The 11,693-nt window shown below is 44.0% G+C and overlaps 1 long non-coding RNA gene across 1 annotated transcript; it reads right to left on the minus strand.

Annotated features, from left to right (window-relative positions):
- Positions 1–4,504: 4,504 nt before the first annotated feature.
- Positions 4,505–11,411, minus strand: LOC141097837 (uncharacterized). The gene is made up of 2 exons (XR_012234055.1): positions 6,266–11,411; positions 4,505–5,674 (listed from the first exon to the last, which is right to left on the minus strand). It is a non-coding gene; the product is annotated as an uncharacterized lncRNA (long non-coding RNA).
- Positions 11,412–11,693: the final 282 nt, after the last annotated feature.

An 11,693-nucleotide genomic window follows, 5' to 3' on the forward strand; every position in this document is an offset into this window, starting at 1 on the left:
ACCCATCCGGGTTCCAGCACCGTCAGCTGGTTCTCAGCAGTGCCTTTGGCTTAGGTGCCTCCTTCTCGGTATCCGAGTTCCAGCAACGTCTGCTGGTCCTTGGTAGTGCTTTCTAGCACAGGTACCTCCTGCTTAGTCACCGGGTTCCAGTACCATCAGCTGTTCCTCGGTAGTGCCATTGGCTCTTGTTCCTTCTGCTGCCCCTCTGGGTTCCAGCACCGTCATCTGGTCCTCGGTAGTTCCATTGGCTCTTGTTCCTTCTGCTGCCCCTACGGATTCCAGCACTGTCAGCTGGTTCTCGGCAGTTCCTTTGGCTTAGGTGCCTCCATCTCGGTATCCGAGTTCCAGCAACGTCTGCTGGTCCTTGGTAGTGCTTTCTAGCACAGGTACCTCCTGCTTAGTATCCGGGTTCCAGTACCGTCAGCTGGTCCTCGGTAGTGCCATTGGCTCTTGTTCCTTCTGCTGCCCCTCCGGGTTCCATCACCGTCAGCTGGTTCTCGGCAGTGCCTTTGGCTTAGGTGCCTCCATCTCGGTATCCGAGTTCCAGCAACGTCTGCTGGTCCTTGGTAGTGTTTTCTAGCACATGTACCTCCTGCTTAGTAACCGGGTTCCAGTACCGTCAGCTGGTCCTCGGTAGTGCCATTGGCTCTTGTTCTTTCTGCTGCACCTCCGGGTTCCAGCACCGTCAGCTGATCCTCGGTAGTTCAATTGGCTCTTGTTCCTTCTGCTGCCCCTGCGGGTTCCCGCACCATCAGCTGGTTCTCGGCAGTGCCTTTGGCTTAGGTGCCTCCATCTCGGTATCTGAGTTCCTGCAATGTCTGCTGGTCCTTGGTAGTGCTTTCTGGCACAGGTACCTCCTGCTTAGCAACCGGGTTCCAGTACCATCAGCTGGTCCTCGGTTGTTCCATTGGCTCTTGTTCCTTCTGCTTCCCATCCGGGTTCCAGTACCGTCAGCTGGTTCTCGGCAGTTCCTCAGCCTTCTTGTACCTTCTGCTACATTTCCAAGTTCAAACTTTTTTAAATGGTTTTTGGTAATCATTCTGAATCTCCCTCACGACGACCCTGAAGACCACCCCAAAGAAGACTAAAAAGATGACCCTGAAGAAGATGACCAAGAGGAAAAAGAACATGAAGACAACCACCAAGATACAGCACAACAAGAGACAGAAGACAAAGAAGCAGAAGAACAAAAAGCAGAAGAACATTAAGCATAAGAGTAAAAATATTATCCAAATTATAAGCAGAAGAAGACTAAGCAGTGTATAGGGGTGAGTCCATTCCTCCTCGTGGTGCTCCTGGAAAATGCCTGCTGCTGCAGGCCAAACTGAATGTGGACAAATCCTGTTGGAAATCTTTTGTGACAGGCAGAACGGAAGGTGTAATCTTCAAACTTTTATAGATAACAACTACAGGAATGCCTGTCACAAATAAGAATATGATGAAGAAGAAGAATAGCTAAAAGATGAAGAAGTAGAATATGAAGAAGAATAATAGTTGAGTAAGAAGAATATGAAGAATGTAAAAGAAAAGAATAATAGCAAGAAGGTGAAGAAGAAGAAGATGAATAAGGTGAAGAAGAAGATGATGAAAAAAATGCTGCTGCTGCTGCTGAGGATCATGAAGGAGAAAGTGTGGGAGAAGTAAAAAAGAAGGTGAAGAGCATGGAAGTACTGAAACATACATATCTGACAAAATATAGCAAAGGTTAACATAGTCAATATCTTTGTAACTCCAAACGTCTTAAAAAAGAAATAATTCCTGCTATTCCATTTGATTTGGCTAAACCTCTATGCCTTTAATGTCTCCTCCACCTCCCCCAATACATTCTACATTATTCTTAGTTGTTTTTCTTCATGTAGAATTAACCTACAAGGAAAAAAAGGGTTTATTTTAATTCCGATATTTCTGTTCCATTGACTTGCATTGGTTTCCTGTATCGGAATCGGCGATATCTGATACTTTTTGGGTATCGGTCCGATCCAATCCGATATTTCACAATATCGGAAGGTATCGCTCAACACTACTCATCACTCATGTCATGCAGAGGTTCTCATAAACATACATGCAAAGATTCAGACAGCCTGCCTACTATAGGAATTAGCATAACTTATGACGACTGCAGTGCCCACTAACACTCCGAGAACGACCAAAACCAAATACAAAAACATTAAATGCACTGCTAATCCAAGATGACCAAAGCATTAAAACTGCACAGAAACTGCCCCAACTCTGCACTGCACAACCAGTTAGTAGACTGACAGATGATACATATAACACTTATTATCTTATTACTCATTTAACTTTCATACAGACATAAACAGACATAAAATCACAAAACTCACTGGTGATGTCGGTTCTTGAACCATATTTGCAGCCTTTACCCAGCAATATGGAGCTATCCAGAGAGAATAAGTGTAAGAATAAGGATTCCTACCTTACTGCCGCTGGAATTTGTATGTTCAATCTCTAAGGAAACTCCCACATACGGATTCCGAATAGGCTGATTACCATGGTCCCACGTTGGGTGCCAAAACTGTAGTAGCTGTTTTCATTCTGACCCAAAGTTAGGTATTCTGGATCACCAGTGAGGCCGAAGTAAGAGATTGGGACCTCAAATAATGAGCTCTCAGAGAAAAGAATGCACACTGATTGTGAGCAAGTCACTTTTCTGTTTATTCCCTCAAGTAGGCAGTATTTTATACTATTTTCAGCAATGTAAGTCAATGTAACTCATGTGGCCCCCCTGTTATCCAGGTCATGATGAATATATTTACCATGTAACCAAAACATGTTTTTGCAGACTCTTGAGAATATGGCATATGAGAGAATCGGAGAGCAGAAGGTTGCAACAATATAAAAACAAATTCTAGCAAGAGAAAGAAAAACATCAACCCTTCTATATCAACCTCAACATCACACCTAGTACAGTCCACAGAGGTGACACCCAAATTCCCCTTGCTTCCCCCCACATCCCAACTATCCAACCATTCAACTTACTGTATAGAACCACAGATGTGTGAGTCTGAAGACCTGTTCACACATTCTATGCCATGTTCATCAGAAGTGTATTCAAAAGCTTTACAGAGTTAATATGAGGTAATCTGCACCAAAGCCCAAATTTTTTTTGGGTTGGATCGGGGGCTGTCCAAACAGCATCCTGACCCTCGTCATCAGGCGTTAACCCCTGGGGGGAGGTGATACTGATGAGACTCAGCTACTGTTTCTGAGGCTCACGCGGACTGTACTGTGCTGCCAGGCAAGAAGAGGAGGAGGGTGTCTCCAATGGCTAGAAATGCGATAACACAGAAGACGATGATGTGGTGTTAAATCCCAGTTGGCGTGAACATAGAGGCACACAGCTCAGTTGGCCATCTGAGGAGGAAGACGAGGAGGTTACGTTGCACCGTACGTCAAAAACATGTAGTGATTAGTGATGCAGCCACAAAGAGCAATGCATCCTCAGCCACAACTGTGCCTTTGACCAGCTGCGTCCGCGGGTCTGCAGCTTGCAGGGGTGGCAAGGGTTGCCTAGTCTTGGCCTTTTTTTACACTGCAAATGATAAGTCAATGCACGCAATCTGCCAACATTGCGAAAAAAACTGAGTCGAGATAAAAAGTGCAATAATTTGACTAGTACATGTATGAATCGTCACATGCGCAATCAACATGCTTTACTGTGGGAATCCCACTACACAAAGATGGGACCAGCGAACCTCAACTACCATCAGCTGCCCCATCAATCACGTAAATGATTGTTTCCTCCTACGCATGACAAAACTAAGAGGTTTAACGCCACCATCTCCAATCTGTTGGCCACGGAAATGTTGCCTTTCTGCATGGCAGATGCAGATGGTTTCTGAAAGCTGATGGCCGTTGCAGTCCCCCAGTACCAATTACCCAGTCGCCATTACTTTTTTAAGAAAACTGTGCCTGCGCCACACCAGTATGTCTCAGACAACATCACCCGTTTCTTGACAAAATCTCTGTCTGCCAGGGTGCATTTCATCACAGACACTTGGACAAGTAAGCATGGCCAAGGGCGTTTCATCTCGCTGACTGGGCACTGGGTGACTCTGGTGGCTGTAAGGACAGGCGCTGCTCCACAAGTCTTGGAATCCCCAAGGCTTGCAGGACAAAGTTCTACATTTAACACTTCCTCCACTGCTTTTGCCTCCTCTATCTCCTCTAGGGCCTCCACCTGCGCCCTCAACCTCTGCCTTAATGAGACACACGTTCCAACAGTGCAGAACGAATCCCCGCCGCCTTTGTACTGCGCAGCCAGGGCTCACCGCAATCAGGCAGTATTAAAATTGATATGCCTTGGAGATCGCAGTCATACAGCTAAAAAGTAGTGAACAGCTCTCCAGGCTGAGTTTGATCAATAGCTGTGTCGGGATCCCTCAGATTACTCTTTCATCTGAAGGACCGATGTTCTTAGGTGTGAAGCATCATATGTCTCTAATTAAATCAGCTCCGTGGAGAAGAACTACACAGACACCAGCTGTATAATACCACTCAGGATGCCTCCAAGACGCCTCTGGCTTATCAGTTAGGCTTCCGTCTTTTATAGTAAAGAATTTAAACATTTTACAGACATGCGCAGTACAAATGATTTTACAACTTGTTTTAGACAAAGAAAGTCATTTAGGCGAAAAAGCAGAGGTATTTGACCTTGGTTCACAAGGGAGATGTCTGAGACATCTCCTCGAAGAACAGATAAGGTTTTAAACAAGAGAATGCAACATAGACAGAACTCAATTTAACTCCTTCAGTTCCTATCATTCCCCCCTTTGACATCTTCATTTTCCACAATCTGGAACACTGGATCCTGCAACGACAGCGGATAGTGGCTCGTTCACCAGGTACTATCCCAGGCCGACGGGTTGCCCAAGGGAGACAGGTCTTCTACCTTCTCCATCCCCCAGATACTGAAGCCACGTCCATCATTGCAAGAGTACGCTCCTTCATGCCAGAAATGAGATGTCAATCTAGGACTCAAAGGAATAATAGTTAAATTCTTGTTGTTTACAGTCAAACTTTCTTATCTATTTCTACATCTTTTCTTGCATACAGAGATACACCAAAAAACAAGTTTCAATAGCACATATATTACGAAGATACAGACAACTATGATTTTGGACAGCAACGGTGGTGTTCAATATATCCAATATATCCCATATTTGGTCATCTAAGTAATCTGTAGCCCTGACTAATTTATCCCACATTTGAGTGATCATAGGATAAATAAAAATAGAGCTGACAATTTTATTGGCCACACTCATCTGCACTATATGTGGTCTCCCAGAGAGGCGAGGTGTATTGTCAGCAGCTCTTTTGTATAATGTATGTTTGGGTATTGCCTTCATATCTAATTGTTGGTTTGGAACGATAAAGGTAGCCGGAGTCAAACGTCCCAGAGTACAAGTACCTCTTACCCCTACTGGCAACCATTTATATGCATTGTCTCCACATATCCAGTACATGTCACTAGGTAGGTCCCATAGGGCTGAATGTTGTAATACCAGTCTATGAACTAAATCTATGAACGCAGATACATTCTGAAGCATACACCAATTTGGAAGTTGTCCTAAAGGGCTACAATACCCTACATCGGGATTTCCACAGGTGGGAGTTCCTTTCTCATATCCAGATGACTCGTTGCAAGGTATATTACCTGAAATATTAAAACAAGTTTCATTATTGCCCTGGGGAAATAAATTGGAATACTCCCAGGACGTATTATGCAACCTTCTTTCTAGCAGTATTGGCTTAAAGGCGTCAGTAGAGTGAGAAGTTACACTAAAACTAACTTGTAGGCCATACATTGGAATTTGCCCCAGGTAGGTTAATCGAGTTCTATTCCTGGGTACCCAAGCCCCCCCTTTATATGCCAGATATTGAAGGTATGTATTACTTCCTGAAAGATTACCCTGCCACCAAGGGTATCCTACCCATCCCACAATAGGTATACCAACAGTTGTGTTCCATAACTTCACATTATTTGTGGCATTATTAGCAAGTGTATCAGAACAACTGGTCCAGGCAAATAATTCCTCGGGTGGCACAGGAATAACAAGGAACGGAATACTAGTGGCTGATACTGGTGAATGTGTGCAGATCCAGCAAATGATTTGACCAATCATTCAGTAATTTTTCATGATGTTGTATAAACTTATTATTCAAGGACATTGGAGAATTTAGATTGTCCCACGCAGCTACCATTATTACAGATAATGCAACAAAACCAAACCAAAACATTATGCACTCTTATGCTTTGTTAACTCCTGTGGCTAGTTTGCAATGCGATGCGTGGATCCAGGTTGGTCGTCCTTCCAACTTAACAGAAGTAGGCGTTGTCAGGAGTACTTGGTAAGGTCCTTGATATCGGGGTTCAAGGGTCTTTCTGGAGTGTTTCTTGACATATACGTAATCACCAGGTTGTAGACAGTGAGTTCCTTCCACACTATCTGGATCTGGAATGGAAGAGAAAACTAGAGAATGCATTTGAGTTAAATGCTTTTGCAACTGGATTACATAACTTGTCAAATTATCCACATTGAGTGTTAAGACCTGTGGGTAGTACAACCCTGTGTTCGGTGGTCTTCCAAACAGTATCTCGAAGGGTGACAGTTTAGCTTTCCCCGTGGGTGTGTACCTTACTGAGAATAATGCTAATGGGAGACACTCTGGCCATGGTCTATGGGTCTGCTCCATGGTTTTCTGTATTTTCAATTTCAGTGTCCCGTTCATTCTTTCTACCTTCCCTGAACTCTGTGGGTGGTAGGGTGTATGAAATGCCTGTTCTACACCTATCATTTGCATGACATTTTGCATTACCTCAGCAGTGAAATGTGTACCTCTGTCTGATTCAATTGTCTCAGGGACACCGAATCGTGGTACTAGTTCCATCACCAGTTTCTTTGCAGTGGCTCGAGCTGTAGCCGTTTTCACCGGGTAGGCCTCTGGCCATCCAGAGAAGAGATCTACACATACTAGGATATTTGCATACACTCCTACCTTGGTAGCTGTATGTCGTCAATCTGCCGTCTCTGAAACGGGTAGAGAGGCCTAGGTGTCGCTTTCTTAGGGACTTTTACTGTTTTACCTGGGTTGTGCTGTGCACAGATGAGGCATGATTGTACAAGTTTCGCGGCTGCGCAACTGAAGCCAGGAGCGATCCAGAAGGCATCTACCATGGCACACATGTGACTTTTTGAGGTGTGATTGGGGCCATGTGCTGCTTGCGCCATGATTGGGAACAGGGACTTTGGTGGGCACATTTTATCCTTATTCTCCCATACTCCATTTGAGTTCAGCTCAGCTCCCAGTCTCCCCCGGTGTACCTTCTCTGTTTGGGCAGCCTTTTGCTGGAGGGATTTCAGGACATCTAGACCCAATGTGGCTGGAATACGCTGACTCCCCGCCACCGTCCACTGCTCTCTCTAGGCCGCCTTGTGCTATTTTAGCAGCCTTGTTCGCCCTTCTATTGCCCTCTACCTCCACGGAGTCACCTTTGTGTGTGCTTTTACCTTGACAATGCCAACCTGGACTGGTAACATCAATGCCTCCATCAATTGTTTCACCAGCTCTGCATTTTTAATGGGCTTCGAATCTGTGAAAATATTAGCGACTTTACCTGCAGCGGCTCTACACGCCTCAGTGAGTGCCTTCAACTCTGCCTCCTGCGCCGACATGTGAGGAGAGAGTGGTTCCACTCGGATTACCTCATGTGAGGATACTACTGCATATCCAGTGTAGAATCGTCCATCCTGGTGGTATCTGGGGCCATCTACAAAAAAGAAACTCAAAGTCTGCATTAGGAACAGGTTTTTCATGAATGTGTGCAAACCCAACTGTCTCCTGACTCATCAGTTCTATGCAGACATGTTCATGCGTCATGTCAAAGTATCCTTCCTCACTTGCCAATACGGTCACCAATTCCCCCTTTTCTGAATCCATAGGCAGGAGGGTGGCTGGATTCAGAACGTTACATCTTTTGAGGAGTGACATACTCAGGAATTAGTAGAGCACACTCAAGTCGGAGCTGTCTGGCCCTAGACAGATGTTTTGGTTGAACTTGTAGGAGTATGGCATGGATGTCATGTGGGGAATAGATTGTCAAAAGAAACGTCAGTGTCATCTCACATGCCTTCCCTATTACGTCTCCACTTTTTTCCTTGTGCTCTAGCATACATGACAGGTCATTTTATTATCCTTGTTTGCTCAATTTCTTTAGCTACCTTAAGGAGGTCTTTCGGATCTACATGTCTCCATTCAGGTCTGGCTGTCTGTACTGCGTCTCGTAAGTCTTTGTTCATACCGTCAATGAATGCATTCACCAGTATTCTAACATCAAGTGGGTTTATGCAAATGTACCCCATGTCTGCCCATTTCAGCTGTAACCGTCCAAAGTACATCTCTACACTCTCTCCTCTTTGCTGTGTCACATTAGTCAGGAGTACAGACTGCTCTGATTGTTCCACTGCAACCCATTGTCTTAGTGACTCACAGTACGTCTCCCCAGATTGTGCAGATTTATCATCCATGCCCCAAGCCTGATTCTTTGTCACATCTGTATGTGTCTTAATTATATGATCTAGTGCGTCACCTGCCTTTAAACTCATCAACCTCTCTAGGTCTGCCCAGGTACACTTATATGTCTGCTGTACTTCCTTTATGTGTCTGTAAAACGGGAATGGTTGGTCTTCAGGGGCAGGCAGCTGCTTCAGCAAAGCTAGCTGGTCAGAGGGGCTCCAGGGATAATACACCTGTATCTTTCTTATTCTAGTCACACTTCTAGGTCCTGATGGGGTTGGCCGTCTGATGTCTACTGTCAGCTTACTCCTCAAGGGCCAATGTCCCACTACCCACTATCCACACTATTATGTCAGCTTCTTATGATCTTGTCTGGATAGGATTTAGTGCAATTCGCTTAGGTCAGTAGCACAGGTCACACAAGTAGCTATTCAGTCTGGGTTTGTCTGAGTCTGACCACAGTGTTTACAAGTCCATCTGTTTTGTCTGGGTCTCTGGTTACACTTTGTCAATCAAACATTCATAATACACCTTCCACACTGCTGCACATTCTCAAGCATCATTTATTCACTTGCTATTTTCTTCCCTTGTCTGTGCCTTTTTGTACATCCAAACATTCACACTCTGGTATTTTTGCCTTTTTCAATATTTGTCCCACTTGTTTTACTGCTTCCTTCCTTCTCTGTCTCTTGTAATTTGACACAATTTGCTATACAAATCAATCACACAACTAGAAGCAGGTTCAAACACATTAATGACCAAGCAATCACTTACAATTCCCTTCTAAATTAGGCACCATATCTTACTTTTAACTTCCAATCTTCAATTAAGTACTGTTGCTTTAAAATGCACAAATCTTTCAGCGTGTACCTTACGGATAGAATTACAGAGAATTTTGAGCACAGCTCACACTAAGCAGAGATAAGAGCGAAGGGAGAAGAAAAACTACGCAGCGGTATCCTTCACCCCTCCCATCAGAATGCAGCGTCGTCCTTCACAGAATTCTGTAGTTCTTTAGACTTATCAAAATCAATTTCTACAAAGAAACTCAAAATCACGGGATTTCACTGTAAGGGCAGATAACTGTATAATGAGATTAACCATGCCTTGCCCTTTTTCTGGCCACATGCATTCAGGAAACTTTACAATGTAATGCCACATATAACACGAACTATATCATTACTCAATTCATTCGGTCTCAGATGTAGATTTGAAATATCTATAACGCATCTGTCCGGGATTCCACCACAACTAGAAAGGTCACAAATCTCTTGACACAAAAATGATGTGTGATGATTCATTCATACGTGCTCATTCACTGATTTTTTTTTTTTTTTTTTTTTATACTCAATTACTCATCTCTCATCTTATTCAGAGGTTCTCATAGACATATATACAAGGATTCACACAGCCTGCCTATCTTGCACTTTGGATTTGATTAATACTTTTTCCAGGTTCTTTGCTGCACTACTTCCATATCTATCCTCAATTATATCACATAACCGATTTCCTTCTTCAGGTATCTTTCCCTGACTGTTCCCCATCTTATCTTTTATTCTTATCCTGTCTCTCTTGTTGTCTTCCTGTTAGTCCCCTGCCTTAGGTGGTGTATTGGGTAAGCTCAAGACTGGGCTCTACTATACCTCGTTACCTTCTTCCTAAGGTGCTAACAGGCTAAATGGAGTGTCTGTTCCTCGGTGTACTACGTGTTTCGTGTACTTATATGCTATGTAGCATCCGAACAGAAATACTCCCACAACACACAGGATTGTAAATAAAGTGTCCATCTACTGGGGTTCTTCAGTCATATCCTGTCACAGGCTCATTTCACGGTCCTGTGCTCATTCGGTCACACTCTTATCTGTCACAAGGTTTATTCGTAAAGGGTGTTGATTTAAGCTTAGGCGGTGACCTCCCCGAAAGGACGCTGTCACATGACCCAGTTAGGCAATATCACCACTCTTTGAACGAATACCTACTGTGCAGCTTATTTTTCTACTTTCCACAACCTTTCAAATCAAAGTAGCCATTCAACAACCTCCTCTATTCCTAGTGCGGAATCGTCTATTGTGAAAAACTTGTCCGTCCGGGCTGCGCAGTATGAACTGTTCACCCAGCCTTATATTCCATAATGTCAGACCTCTCCCATTTTGATTTGCATCAGCTCTTTTTCTAAAAATAGCTGTGCACACACAGAACCTACAGTAACCTCTCATTCGAGCAGAAATTACATATGCGTGTCACACCCGATTTCCTCAGAGTTCTTATATGGACCTGATTTTACGGCCCCCTCCTCTACTAGATTCCCCTTTATACGGACCTTAGTTATAATGATAGATTATGAAGAGCAGAGAAGAGAAAAATTGATCTCTTACCTGGCCAGGTGTTTAGGTCTGCTGTTCACAATTTCATCAGTAACTGGTGTGGTCTGTAGATCGGGTAGTCTTGGAGAGGTGCCTATATCAGGTCCCTGTTTCGGGCGCCAGGAAACTGTCGGGATCCCTCAGATTACTCTTTCATCTGAAGGACCGATGTTCTTAGGTGTGAAGCATCATATGTCTCTAATTAAATCAGCTCCGTGGAGAAGAACTACACAGACACCAGCTGTATAATACCACTCAGGATGCCTCCAAGACGCCTCTGGCTTATCAGTTAGGCTTCCGTCTTTTATAGTAAAGAATTTAAACATTTTACAGACATGCGCAGTACAAATGATTTTACAACTTGTTTTAGACAAAGAAAGTCATTTAGGCGAAAAAGCAGAGGTATTTGACCTTGGTTCACAAGGGAGATGTCTGAGACATCTCCTCGAAGAACAGATAAGGTTTTAAACAAGAGAATGCAACATAGACAGAACTCAATTTAACTCCTTCAGTTCCTATCAGCTGTCTCCACTGAACCTGCATTCAGGGAAGGTCATGTCTGGTAAAGGTGCAAACCTGGTGGCAGCCCTACAGCGAGGCAAGCTCACACATGTGACTTGCATGGCTTACGTCTGCAACCTGCTGGTAAAGCATTTTCTCCGCCACTATCCTGGCCTGGGTAAGCTGCTCCAGAAAGCACATAAGCTGTGTGCTCATTTCCTCCATTCGCACCCCTCAGGTCATTGGTTTGCATCAATACAGAGGTCTTTGTCCATGCCAGTTAACAAGTTGATA

The sequence above is a fragment of the Dendrobates tinctorius genome, unplaced genomic scaffold (assembly GCF_039654945.1).
Source record: "Dendrobates tinctorius isolate UK_male_01 unplaced genomic scaffold, ASM3965494v1 ptg000086l, whole genome shotgun sequence".
In the NCBI taxonomy this organism is placed as follows: Eukaryota; Metazoa; Chordata; class Amphibia; order Anura; family Dendrobatidae; genus Dendrobates; species Dendrobates tinctorius.